The sequence below is a fragment of the Trachemys scripta genome, chromosome 1, assembly GCF_013100865.1.
Source record: "Trachemys scripta elegans isolate TJP31775 chromosome 1, CAS_Tse_1.0, whole genome shotgun sequence".
Lineage (NCBI taxonomy): Eukaryota > Metazoa > Chordata > Testudines > Emydidae > Trachemys > Trachemys scripta.
The window spans coordinates 53,445,056-53,457,533 of record NC_048298.1 but is presented as its reverse complement, the minus strand read 5'-3'; the positions used below and the strand labels follow the sequence as shown (position 1 = coordinate 53,457,533).

Below are 12,478 nucleotides of genomic sequence, written 5' to 3'. Positions count from 1 at the left end.
CCTTATCACAGGGCAGGTTCTGGCTTTAAAGAGACACCAAGTCACAACTGACTGGCTTCATTATTTGTGGAGGAAGGCCTTGCTTTCTTCTAAAGTTTCAGATATTGGCCACTGCCAGGAGGAGAATATTAGATATGAACTGTCCTTTACAGTATAAAAGCCCTGTGTAAAAATTCTGTCCTATCTGTTTGCAGCTTTTTATTATTTGTTTATATATTTATTTTCCTTGAAGTATGTCATAATTGGCACAGTAAATTTCAATGCTAGGCGGGGCAAGTAACTGAAAGGGAAAATGTTTTAATTCCTTCTACCTCAGGAGTGTCATTGGATGTCTCTGAAAGGAACCCTGTCCGTTCTTCTTGATCCAGAATTTTGGTGACTGATGTTAGACATAAGGCCATGTCTACACTCGAGAAAGTGTCTCCTGTCAAAAAACGGCAACACATTTTAACTCTTGATATTAAACTCAACTTAGCACCAAGTGCAGAAAAGGACAAGTCCTATTCAAAAGTGCATTGGTTGGTTGTGAATCTCCCCAGAGTTAACCATGACCAACTAACGCTTCTCACTAAAGTCACTGCCTATACCAAGGGCTAAATCATGTTAAATATTGATAGTTAAAATGTGCTAGTCAACACATTAGGTAACATGATGCATTTTCCCCAAGTAGACAAGCTATGAAAGGAGAGGAAATGGGGAGAAGAGGAGTGTGTCCTATAACAGTTTGTAGAAACTTTAAGAAGAGGTTGGTAAATGGAAACTCTGATTTCACAGCATTCCCTTCGCTTTTTTTGGAGTACTCTATATGTCATATGGCATTAAAGGGGAGTAGGCATTTATGAGATAGCTAAACTTTTATACAATTTTCTGTCATCAAATACTACAAAAGAGACTCTCAGTGTTTTGTCTGCATCTCTAAAAGACAGGTTTGAATGATCCATCTGGCAATTTCAAGCTTTCATTTAGCAGAAAACTACTGTGAACTGTTTAAATAAAGACATCAGGTGTATGTTTGTGTTAATATTTTTAACATTGAGCTCTAATTACTGGGCCTATAATGAGCAGACTTAAGCTTTCTGTGAGACTCTTTGATTTACTTCATTCTAGAGTATAGGTGCTATAAGCAACATCTCTTTTCTTTTCTTTTTGCATTAAGATACAAGGAGCTCATACTAGATTACTGGTCTCTTCTCATTTGCTCCTTATCTGGGAGACATGACAGCTGTGTATTTGTCCAGACACATGTAATTTTGCCGGAGTTAAAATTATACGCATTAAAAATGAACCATTACTTTTAGATTTCTTTTAACTTTTGTGCATATATATAATTTGTAGCTTAGTATAATTCCATTTTAAACCTTTGCCAGCTGCATGATTGTTCTCTTGCATTACATCAGGCTACAGGAACAGGTTTAATTAGATAATTAAGGCTATAGTAAATATTTCCTGTGGAACATTTTAATTACAAATAAAAATCTAAAATAGAGTATCTAGTGCTGAAGGAGCAGGCTTATTCTAAGCTTTTACTGCCATTTATTCTGGTGTAACTTGGTAAATGTTTCCATATGAAACCCTAAGGAGCAGGACTTACTTATTTGCATGCACCTACCCACTGGAATGGCTCCCTTAAAGGTAACCTGTAAAGGATTTTAAAATTTGAGATTGAGCCCTCTTGCTTTTTTATGAGGTATAAAGAATACCTTGAAGAATACCCATGATTGGGAGGTTTACGTGTCTTACCGAAAAATTGTTTCTTGCCTTAGATATCAGGAATGTCAAGTCTTGTTTTCCTTGGTTTTGCTGGAGTACTGGCTAGATGTCTCACAGGATGCGTATTCTGTGCCTTGACGCCTCAGCTGAAGGAGTGGATTGGTGAATCTTTAATAAAGATGTTTTTCCCTAAAACATTAGTCACTGTAATGTAATAGGTGTTAAATATTTTGAGAAGGAGCTCACTAACAATCTCTTTCCCCTCTGACAGGTTTCAGAGTGGTAGCCTTGTTAGTCTGTATCATCAAAAACAACGGGAAGTCCTTGTGGCACCTTAGAGACTAACAAATTTATTTGGGCATAAGCTTTCGTGGGCTAGAACCCACGCTTATGCCCAAATAAATTTGTTAGTCTCTAAGGTGCCACAAGGACTCCTCATTATTTTTTCCTTCTGAGGTGCTCAGTGAGTTTCACTTTCTTGACTAGAGCTGTTTGGGGGTGGAGGGGGGGGCAGTAAATGCTTCCCCCTCCCTGTGGAAAATTTTGACAAACTAGTTTTGTTTTTGTCAAAATTTTCTATGGAAAATGTTGACTTCTTGAAATAGCAAAACCTGACAAATTTTCAGCTGAAAATTGAACTTTTCAGTTCTTGGGCATTCCGTTTTTCAACAGTTATCAAGATTTTCTTCAGAAAGCCAACACTTTTTCACAAAAATTTTTGTAGTCGAAAAGCCAATTTTCCATCAGTTTTAATGCAAAATTTTCAACCATCCTTACTCTTGACTATTAAGTTATCAACGTCACCTCACTATTTCTGCGATCATCATAGAGTCCTCCAGGGCAGGCAAAAATCTGAATTTCTAATGTGAAAAAAGCCTACTATGAATAATTTAAAAGGACAAACTTTCTTTTCTTTTGAAGTACATCTTTAAAAAAATCTGGCATATCGCTGGAGTACCATTTATTTTTTTGTTAGTCTCTAAGGTGCCACAAGTACTCCTGTTCTTTTTAAGACAGAGGTTCTGAGTATTGACTTTCAGTCTAACAAGGTGATAATGAGGATTTTTCAGTAAGTGTAGTGTCTGGGTGGGAGACCAGAAGTATGGAAAACCAAGCATCTACAAAAACTGAACAGCCATTCATGTTAGCTGAGATACTGCTTTGAGGACACTCCCTTTAGAAAAGGAGACTTGATTATCTTTTATCAAGCCTCTTCATGCAAAGTGATATGTGACTAACTCACACGAGTTAACAGACATTTAGGGCCTAATCCTGCAAATCTTTATCTGCCTTATGGGTTGTCTACATTTGAAAGTTATTTTAGATTAACTTGACTTTTGGGGGGATAAACTGCCTTAAGTCTGCACAAGCTTTTAAAAAATGATTTGGCATCTCATTCCGCATTAATCAATCCACTTTGGAAGTGGAGTAACTCAAATTTGGAATGAGTTACTCTGCAATAAAAGGTAGGTGTGGACACATCCTCATTTCAGGTTAACTATTCCTTTCACTGCTATCCCACATGGCATTGCTGCACACCTAGGTTAGCCTGTCTGTCTGTCTGGGTGGGTGCCCTCTATTGCTTTGGGTCATATTGACTAGATATTACCTCCCTGTTTAAATGCTGGCATGCAGCCATGTGTGCTTCTTTGTGATGCCCCCTAGTGATAAATTCACACACTTGCAGCAACATACAGATTATAGCAGCCATTCCCTATGTTTCCACATGGTCCTGTGATGAGGTACTGGACTTCCTTCGCTCAACCTCCTCTAAACAGCACTGACTGTTAGTCTAAGGCAGTGGTTCTCAACCAGTGGTATGCATGGTCTTCCAGGGGGTACATCAACTTGTCTAGATATTTGCCTAGTTTTACAACAGGCTAGATAAAAAACACTAGTTCAGTCAGTACAAACTAAAATGTCATACAGACAATTACTTGTTTATACTTCTCTATATACTATACACTGAAATGTAAGTACAATATTTATATTCCAGTTGATTTATTTTATAATTATATGGTAAAAATGAAAATGTAAGCAATTTTTCAGTAATAGTGTGCTGTGACACTTTTGTATTTTTATGTCTGATTTTGTAAGCAAGTAGTTTTTAAGTGAGGTGAAAGTTGGTGTACGCAAGACAGATCAGTCTCCTGAAAGGAGTACAGTACTGGTCTAAGGTGACAGGCTGCTATGAGGAGCTCTCCTCCCAATCCCACCCACCAAGTAATCAGTCCACTCCTGACACCTAGCTCTCTCCCAGCACTGCCAGTGCCTACTCCCAGCCAGTTCCACTGGCATCTTCCCACTGGCGCCGTTAGACACATTAATGGATATCCATGGTTTACTTTCTACTGAACAGGCTATATTTCACTAGTTCTAGAGACAAACAGCACCAGTCTCCTAGCAAAGGGTTGGCTGAGATCAGCAACTCTATTAAGAACAGCTGGCCGAACAGAAACTAGGAAAGGCTGAGGTAAAAACAGTGAGGAGAGAAGGAAGCCCTTCAAAGAACTTGCCACCTCTGTAAGATCACACCCAATACGTGGTCACAACCCATCAGGACAGTCACATTCCATAGGAAGGATAGAACAGTCAACATCCAGTGAAACTTTTATATGCAGGAGAGTGACTGGACCATATCTATCTCCCCTTGTAAGTATGCTCACACTTCTTATCAAACTGTCTGTACTGGGCTATCTTGATTATCACTTCAAAAGTTTTTTTTCTCTTAATCAATTGGCCTCTCAGAGTTGGTAAGACAACTCCCACCTGTTTATGCTCTCTGTATGTGTGTGTATATATATCTCCTCAATATATGTTCCATTCTATATGCATCCGAAGAAGTGGGCTGTAGTCCACGAAAGCTTATGCTCTAATAAATTTGTTAGTCTCTAAGGTGCCACAAGTACTCCTGTTCTTCATTTTTGTGGACCATATACCTGAAACATACTGTCCCAGAATAGATCAGAATGACTATGAACTTCCATGACTTCAAAGCAAAATGCAAAATCCATATCTTTAACTTCCCATCATAACACTGCTAAAGACCCCAAAGCATTTTCCCTGGGAAAAGAGGTCTTACATGTACACAGGCATTTTGAGGTGCTTAGATAAGCAGGTGATTGACAGTATATAGGACCCTAGATGAATGCATAATAACCCAAAATGAAGTTTGAGGAGACGGGGGCTGCTCTGGGTCAGTAATATGTCAGTTTCTTAAAATTAGAAATGTAGTACATCAACTTCTGACTGTAATGAAATGATATTTCTGACTTGGTTCATAGTTACTTAAAATGCTTTCTCAAAATATTTGGTTAATTAAATAGTCAGTCTTGTTTGTTAAAATATAGTACTTTACTCTCTTTTTTTTTTTTTTTTTTTTAAGGCATAGTAGCAAGTATCTGTAAGGAGAAATTATAGACTAATTTGACTAGTGCAAAATCTTAGTTTGGATAAATTCTTGATTTTTTTTTCTAGTGAAACACATTATGGTTAAAATGCAATGCTTGATGGTGTCAGGGAAAGGCATCTAGATAAGAATTACTGAGATCTTATCTAAGCTTTTAAAAGTCTGACAACATGACATTATCAAGTTTCAGTTTATGTATGGGATGTGGGAGTGGCATTAGATTAGTTCTTCCACATGAGCTAAAATCACACATGTATCTTATCCCAGGCACCTAGTTTTATGGAGGGTCAACAATGTTGGAAGGTCACTATACTAGATATGATGATGAAGAGCCCTATATAGGACTCTTTCTATAATTCACATTTCAACTAACACTCATTGCTCTGGAACATACGTAATATTTACTGTTAAAGTAGCTAAGCCTAAAATATTTATAGTAACACAAAGCTTGCTTTTTTCTTCAGGAGCCCACTAAAATTATTAGATCCCTTAGGATCAAGTTTATGTAACATATCCACTTAGAAATAACACTTTGCTAATTCCTTGCTTAAAAAATAATTCTAATTGCTAATGGAAGGAGAAGGGGAATTGTCCAACCATTATAGCAGTAAAACCCTGCTTGGCACAGTCTTAATACTTCCTATGGCAGAGTGCCACATTGGATGATGGAGAAAGTAGAGCTAATGTGGCCAAGGCACAAACACAACATGAGTTACATGACTTCAGTCTTGTAAAAGAAAGTCTTTTTTCTATTTGCAGAGTATACGTTACACTTGGAACAACATACATTTACAGTGCACAGAGCTTTCTCGTGTATACAGATTGCCTTTGATTTTTATGAATCAGTAATTTGTTTTGAGTGGACTAAAGACATTGGCCAAATTTTTCAAAAGTGGATGTCAGGTCTAGTCTACACACTTTTTTGCTGGTATAACTGTCAGGGACGTGACTTTCTTAATGGATATAGTTATACTGGTACAATCCGAGAGTGGACACTGTTATATTTCTATAAAGGTGCCTTATACCACTATATCTTATTCTACTTCCCATAGTGAATAACTATACCAATATAAGCACCTTTATACCAATATAGCTGCATCTGAACCACTTTGACTATACCCTTGTTAAAGGGGTACAGTGCAGTGTAGATGGGCTCAGGTGACTGAATAAGTGGTCTGATTTTCAAAAGTACTTTAAAAGTCCTGCTTTAAACACCAAGTATTAGTTGGACTCCTGTGCTTCATGATAGATGAGCAGTAGCTCTGAAAGCTAGGAGACCAAAATATTTCTCAGTACTTAGTGGAAACTTGCTCATTGTCCACTGGAAAACATTTATTATGAATTCCAGTAACAACTAGAGTCCTACACATAGTAAGAGTCCCTGCCCAAGAGATCTTACAAATGAAATAGGCAAGACAGCGAGTGTGTGGAAGAAAGGAAGATTGTCTCCATTTTGCAGACTGAGTGGCCTACAATCAGTAGGAATTCTGTGGTAGTGCTGGGAATTGAACCCAGATCCCCTGAGTTCCAATCCAATGATTTAACCAAAATACCATCTTTTCTCAATAGGAGTGGTAGGGAGTGAGAAGAGTGCCATTTTTTAGAGGTTACCAATGAACTTATTTAAAATGTCTCCCTCTTGCCTCTTATTAATCCTGATGTTTCTTCTGCTTTCCTGTGGAAAATGGGTGACTTAATTTAACTGTTGGGAATTTTCATCACCCTAGAATAAAAGAGAGGAGAGAAAAGGTACTAATGATCTACAGATAATCTGAGGTGATGTTAAGAACTCAGGGAGCTATTCTATATATTTTACCTAGTTTGAAGAATAAATTGAGAGATAGTCCAGTAGAGAGCTTGAGTTATAAGTCAGAAACCAAAGGCCTGGCCTTAAGAAAAAAGGTGTGCTGTTAACTTGAGTTAGCTAACACAAGGTAAAAGGAACAGGAGTACTTGTGGCACCTTAGAGACTAACAAATTTATTTGAGCATAAGCTTTCGTTGGCTACAGCCCACTTCATCTACACGCCCAATGAATTGGGCTGTAGCCCACGAAAGCTTATGCTCAAATAAATTTGTTAATCTCTAAGGTGCCACAAGTACTCCTGTTCTTTTTGCAGATACAGACTAACACGGCTGCTACAAGGTAAAAGCTTAGTTAAGACCGGGCAGTTTTCACACAAGTTAGCAAATTGAGTACAAAGACTATAGGGGAGCCTTGGGCTTATTTTGCCCTGTAAACTTGTGTGAAAACTACAGATTGCCTTTGTCTTCATTAGGTACCTCATATTCGCTAACTCTGCGTAAGAACACCTAAGGAGAGTTGTTTTAACTAGCTTCACTTATTGTTGAAACAGGTCAAAAATGGGGATGTGTGTATATGTGAGGGGTTGCAAAATCTGTCCCTTTTAATAGGAAAAAATTTGAAATTCAAAATGTTTCAACCAGCTCTGACTATATTCAGTGCTAGACTGTAACCGAGCGCGGGTCATGGGGACATGCACCTGCCCCAGTCCCTTGAAAACTGGGATTTGTAATCCCACAGGGCACATGACTAGAAGTAAGCATGTGACCTACAGGAAACCAGATACAAGACTTCTGCCTATGGTAGCTGGACTATGCTCTTGGGGAAGCATCTGACAGAGGGCTCTTCATGTGGGCCTAGGGTTGCCAGGTACATGATTTTCAGCCGGGACACCCAGTTGAAAAGGGACACTGGCGGCTCTGGTCAGCACTGCTGACCGACCAGGCCATTAAAAGTTTGGTTGGTGGCGCAGTGGGGTTGGTAGGCTCCCTGCCCGGCTCCACGCAGCTCCTGGAATGTGGCTGTCATGTCCCTCTGGCTCCTAGCCCACTGCCACCACCCCGAGTGCTGGCTCTGCCGCTCCCATTGGCCAGGAACTGCAGCCAGTGGGAGCTGTGGGTGGGGGCAGGGTGCAGAGCCCCCTGGCTACCCCGCTGCCTAGGAACTGGTGGGATGGAGTGAGGTAGGGTCGGGGCTCGGGGAAGGGGCGGGGCAAGGGTGTTCAGTTTTCTGCAATTAGCAAGTTGGCAACCCTATGTGGGCCAGGGAGAATAGCCTGGGAGAGAGACCAAGGACTAAGGAAGTGCTAGTGAGGGCATCCCCATAGTAGCCAGGTAGAAAGCTGGATTACAGGGCCCAGAGGAAGCTGCTTTGCAGTCTCTGGAAAGAGAGCTACAGAGAACCTTGAAGAACTAAGGGATAAGCGAGTACTTGAGCCAAGCAGAGGACTGACATTACAGATCATGGAGGGAACTGTGAGACCTTGCCTCAAGGGGGAAGGGAGAGAAAAATAAGCCAAAGGGGCATAGAGGATTTGACAGCATGGATAAAACTAAATTATTTAAATCTGCAATCAGGAAATCTTGATTTTAATCCATCTGTTTTACTCATGTTTCGCATTTGTCCTTGTAGTTATTTCCCAAAAGAAGGGTTGATTCTCATTGTTGGTAACTCTTAAAACATGTTGATTTGCAACTAAATAGAGCTTTTCCACTAAATTTGGTGCTTCTTTTTGCTAACGAGGGAGATGCACTATATCTACACATGCTTATTAGAGCAATTGTAAAACTGAATTTGCATTTATTCTGATTCTTAAGTTTTACATTTTGATTATGTTAGAAAATGGTGAATGATACATTTCTTTACTAGGGGATGATTAAGTAACTTGTGATTGGTGTCAAGCCATATTTGTGTATGCTGGATACATAAGGAAAAAAAAGTTTATTGAAAAGTTAATCAAAACATGTTTTGCATTTAAAACTAACTGATTTATTAAACAAAGGAAGTATTATCTGTAGTTAATGAAGGGAACTCGTCACCACATCCTTTAGTAGTTTTTCTTCATAAACTGGAAAGGGAAAACAAGCTTTCCTGCTTTTTCAGCTCTGTCTTAACTAGTCATTGAACTTGAAGTAGCTAAATAAACTAAAAACAAAGAAAATACTTTCTTTGCACCCGCAGTGGAGGCTAAATGTTGTCAAAAGTTGGTTGAGCCAACTCTCATGATTTTGTCATGAGTCTCATGATAATTATTGTTTCCTTAAAGCCAAGCCCCAGCTCCTGGAGTCAGGTGGATATGTGATGATTTCAGCCTTCATTCTTAAAGAAAAAGTAAGTTTCTAGTCCTCATGGCTGTGGAGAAAGTTTCCCAGTGCACCCTAAAGGCTCAAAAAGCAGAAGGCAAATAAAAAGAACACCAAATCTAGTATTTTTACATAATCTCATTATTTTAAAGACCATCTCATCATTTTTGGTGAGCCGGTCTCATGATTTTTGAACATTTGGGATTGGCAATACTGAGCATTTCAACAAACTCTGGTTCCAGGTGCTTAGCCAGTGACTCCCACCAGTTCAGTGGTTTCTGATGCTTCAAAACTTGGCATCAAACATATACTGTTCAATAGTATTTGATGTATTTAATTTAAATGATTTTAATAGAATGTAATAAGTTTAGGCCTTAACATAGACTGTCAATTTCAAATTTAAATAGATTTTTTAAAATTGTATTTCATATAAATTTAAAAAATCTGTTTTTATATTTTTAATCCACCCTACTATTTGAATTTCCTGCTGCCCAACAGGAGGGCTTGTTTACTGTGTGTCTAACAAATGGACTCAAGTGGGGGCAGGGGCAATATTGCTCAAATTATATGCACATTCCCACATACATCAGAGAGCTAAAAAGGGGAAACTCAGGCTGGGGTGACTGGGTGCTGGGATGTGGTAAGCTGACCATGTTACATAGACTAATATATCTAATAGGAAGAGTTAGGGGGAAATTAAATCTCATCTACTATGATGCATGGAGGTGGACTCTAGATGATTTACAATGTCTCTTCCAACCCAGATGATCTTATGATGGTTAAGAAGAATGGCCATTTGGTCAACACTAACTGGATACTTTTTACTCATCCAGTAAGCCAGTAAATAAATTCTTATCTGTCACTTTAATCATCAAATGGTAGTCCTGGTTCTTTCCTTGCTCCTGGGGCCAGGTAAAGTGAATCAGGGCTGGACTGTTACAGCTTGTCTCCACTACAGGGGAGATCAGTGCTGCTGCCATTGATGTGAAGACCCACTAAATCGATGGCAGAGCACTCTCTGGTCGACCCTGGTACTCCAGCTCTCTGAGAAGAGTAAAGGAAGTCGATCGGAGAGCGTCCCCCATCGTCACAGCGCAGTGAAGACACTGGGGTAAGTCAACTTTAAGCTACGTACTTATTCACGTAGCTGGAGTAGTGTAACTTAGGTCGACGTAGCCCAGTAGTGAAGACAAGCCCTTAGCAACTGTTCATCTGTAAATCTGCTCACCTAAGTGTCAAATCCAGGAACCTTTTGCCTCACATTCTGGTTTTCCACTTTGCCTTTTATCAGGGCCTGATCCTGAAAATTCTCATTAGTAGTACTGCTTACTCACTTGAATACTTCCACTGAAGTCTGGAGTTGCAGGAAGGGAACGGAAAGTGTTACTTTTGGCTTGTCTACACTACCGCACGTGGTCGATCTAAGATATGCAACTTCAGCTATGTGAATAGCATAGCTGAAGTCGAGGTACTTAGATCTACTTACTGCGGTGTCTTCTCTGCAGTAAGTCGACAGCTCACACTTTCCGTTGACTCTGCTTGCGCTCCTCGTTCTGGTGGAGTTGATGGGAGAGCGCTCAGCGGTTGATTTATCGCATCTACTAGACGCGATAAATCAACCCCTGGTGGAGTGATCACTGCCCGCCGATCCGGCGGGTAGTTTAGACAAGCCCTCTGTGTCCATCTACCAACCAAACTCCACCCTCTTGAAATGTCAATCACAGTAGATTAGTAGCTCTTCATAATATGACAGTCTTGCTCCTTTCTTACTTGAGTTTTGAACAGGAGTGAAATAGTTAAGTGTTCCAGTGTACAAGATCATCACTGGGCATCCCAGTTTAATCCTCTGACAAGATGAACAGGTATAGTTCAGACCTCAAAGCAATAGTTTCAGAATGTCAGCAATTCACTGACATCACTGCACCAATTACACTCAGGTCACATTGTGGAGATTTCTTTGCAAGCAAAATAGCCTTTTAAATAAAGATTGAGATTCTGGAGCACACGGTGGCAGTTCAGGGGACTAGAGGATATACTGTAGGTTCCCCTTCTCCGTCCTACCCCATAACGGTCCTAATTGTAGTAAATAGGATTACTCATGTTAGTAAGGGTTTCTCTGTTAAAGTTTGAAAGATCAAGCTCTAGTTAGTTGGGGTGACTACAGACAACCAATAGGATGTCAGGTAGCATCTCTCTTTAAAAAACTAAATATTGTACCTAAAACTCAATAGAAGTAATTATTTGTTTGGGTGCATTCAGTCTGACAGAGTTTCTGTGACTTTGACTTTCAGTGCCCTTCATTTTTCTGCTTAAAAGGGTCTGTTCTGACCTCTGCATGATGAAAGCCCCTTGGAAATTGATGGCACAGAAAGCATGAAAGATGCAAAGCATTTGGAGTGTCTCAATCCTGTTTAATTGTGCCATTGTCATGCCAGTTGGACTCAACACTTTTCTTTTGCAATTGAAAGGATCAGCAGAACGAGCTGATAAGCACTGGTATCCTGGTGTGAAACTGACCCTTTGAACTATGAAGAATAGCTTCAGATAAGCAAGTAATGGAATTTTTATCATGTCTTACTTCTTGTTGTAGCATTTTAGAGTTAGCAATTCAAGCTTGTAAGAATCAGAATCATACACTTCCCCACCCTTACAAAGAGCAGAGAGAAAATAGTGGCAATGTAATTTGAATAACAAACTTGTACTGATTAAGGGCCCAAACCAGTGAGATGAGCATCCAGACTCCTATGGAAATCAATAGAAGTTGAGGATGTTCTGTACCTTGTAGGATCAGGTTGTTGGTATCACAACAGATAGAGATGAAGGGCATTACAAAAAAGGCTTGTGCAGACAAGATACTTTGTATACAGTTATTTTCACTCCAGAGGTATGGATTCTCTTTTACATCAGTAAAATCTCTCAAATTCTAAAGGTTTCAGAGTAGCAGCCTTGTTAATCTGTATCCGCAAAAAGAAGAACAGGAGTACTTGTGGCACCTTAGAGACTAACAAATTTATTAGAGCATAAGCTTTCGTGGGCTGTAGTCCACGAAAGCTTATGCTCTAATAAATTTGTTAGTCTCTAAAGTGCCACAAGTACTCCTGGTCTTTTTGCGGATACAGACTAACACGGCTGCTACTCTGATACCTCTCACCCCAGAGTGTCTAGAGTCTTCAAGAGCCTTCTCCATGCCTGCCCTCCAGTTAGAGACACGTTCCTTCCTGGAACCTCAGTGTTATCCTCTTGTAGCTCATGG

At 39.7% G+C, this 12,478-nt stretch overlaps 1 protein-coding gene across 3 annotated transcripts in view; it reads left to right on the top strand.

Moving 5' to 3' along the window:
* PRICKLE1 (prickle planar cell polarity protein 1) overlaps positions 1-12,478 on the top strand; it is a 120,834-nt gene that overhangs the window by 50,260 nt on the left and 58,096 nt on the right. The window contains exons 2-3 of one of the 3 annotated variants that reach the window (XM_034769727.1): positions 10,184-10,336; positions 11,694-11,777. The exons of the other annotated variants lie outside the window; for them this stretch is intronic. The gene's annotated coding sequence lies outside the window, so the exon portion shown is untranslated. The remainder of the gene's footprint in view (positions 1-10,183; positions 10,337-11,693; positions 11,778-12,478) is intronic. 3 annotated transcript variants of the gene reach the window in all.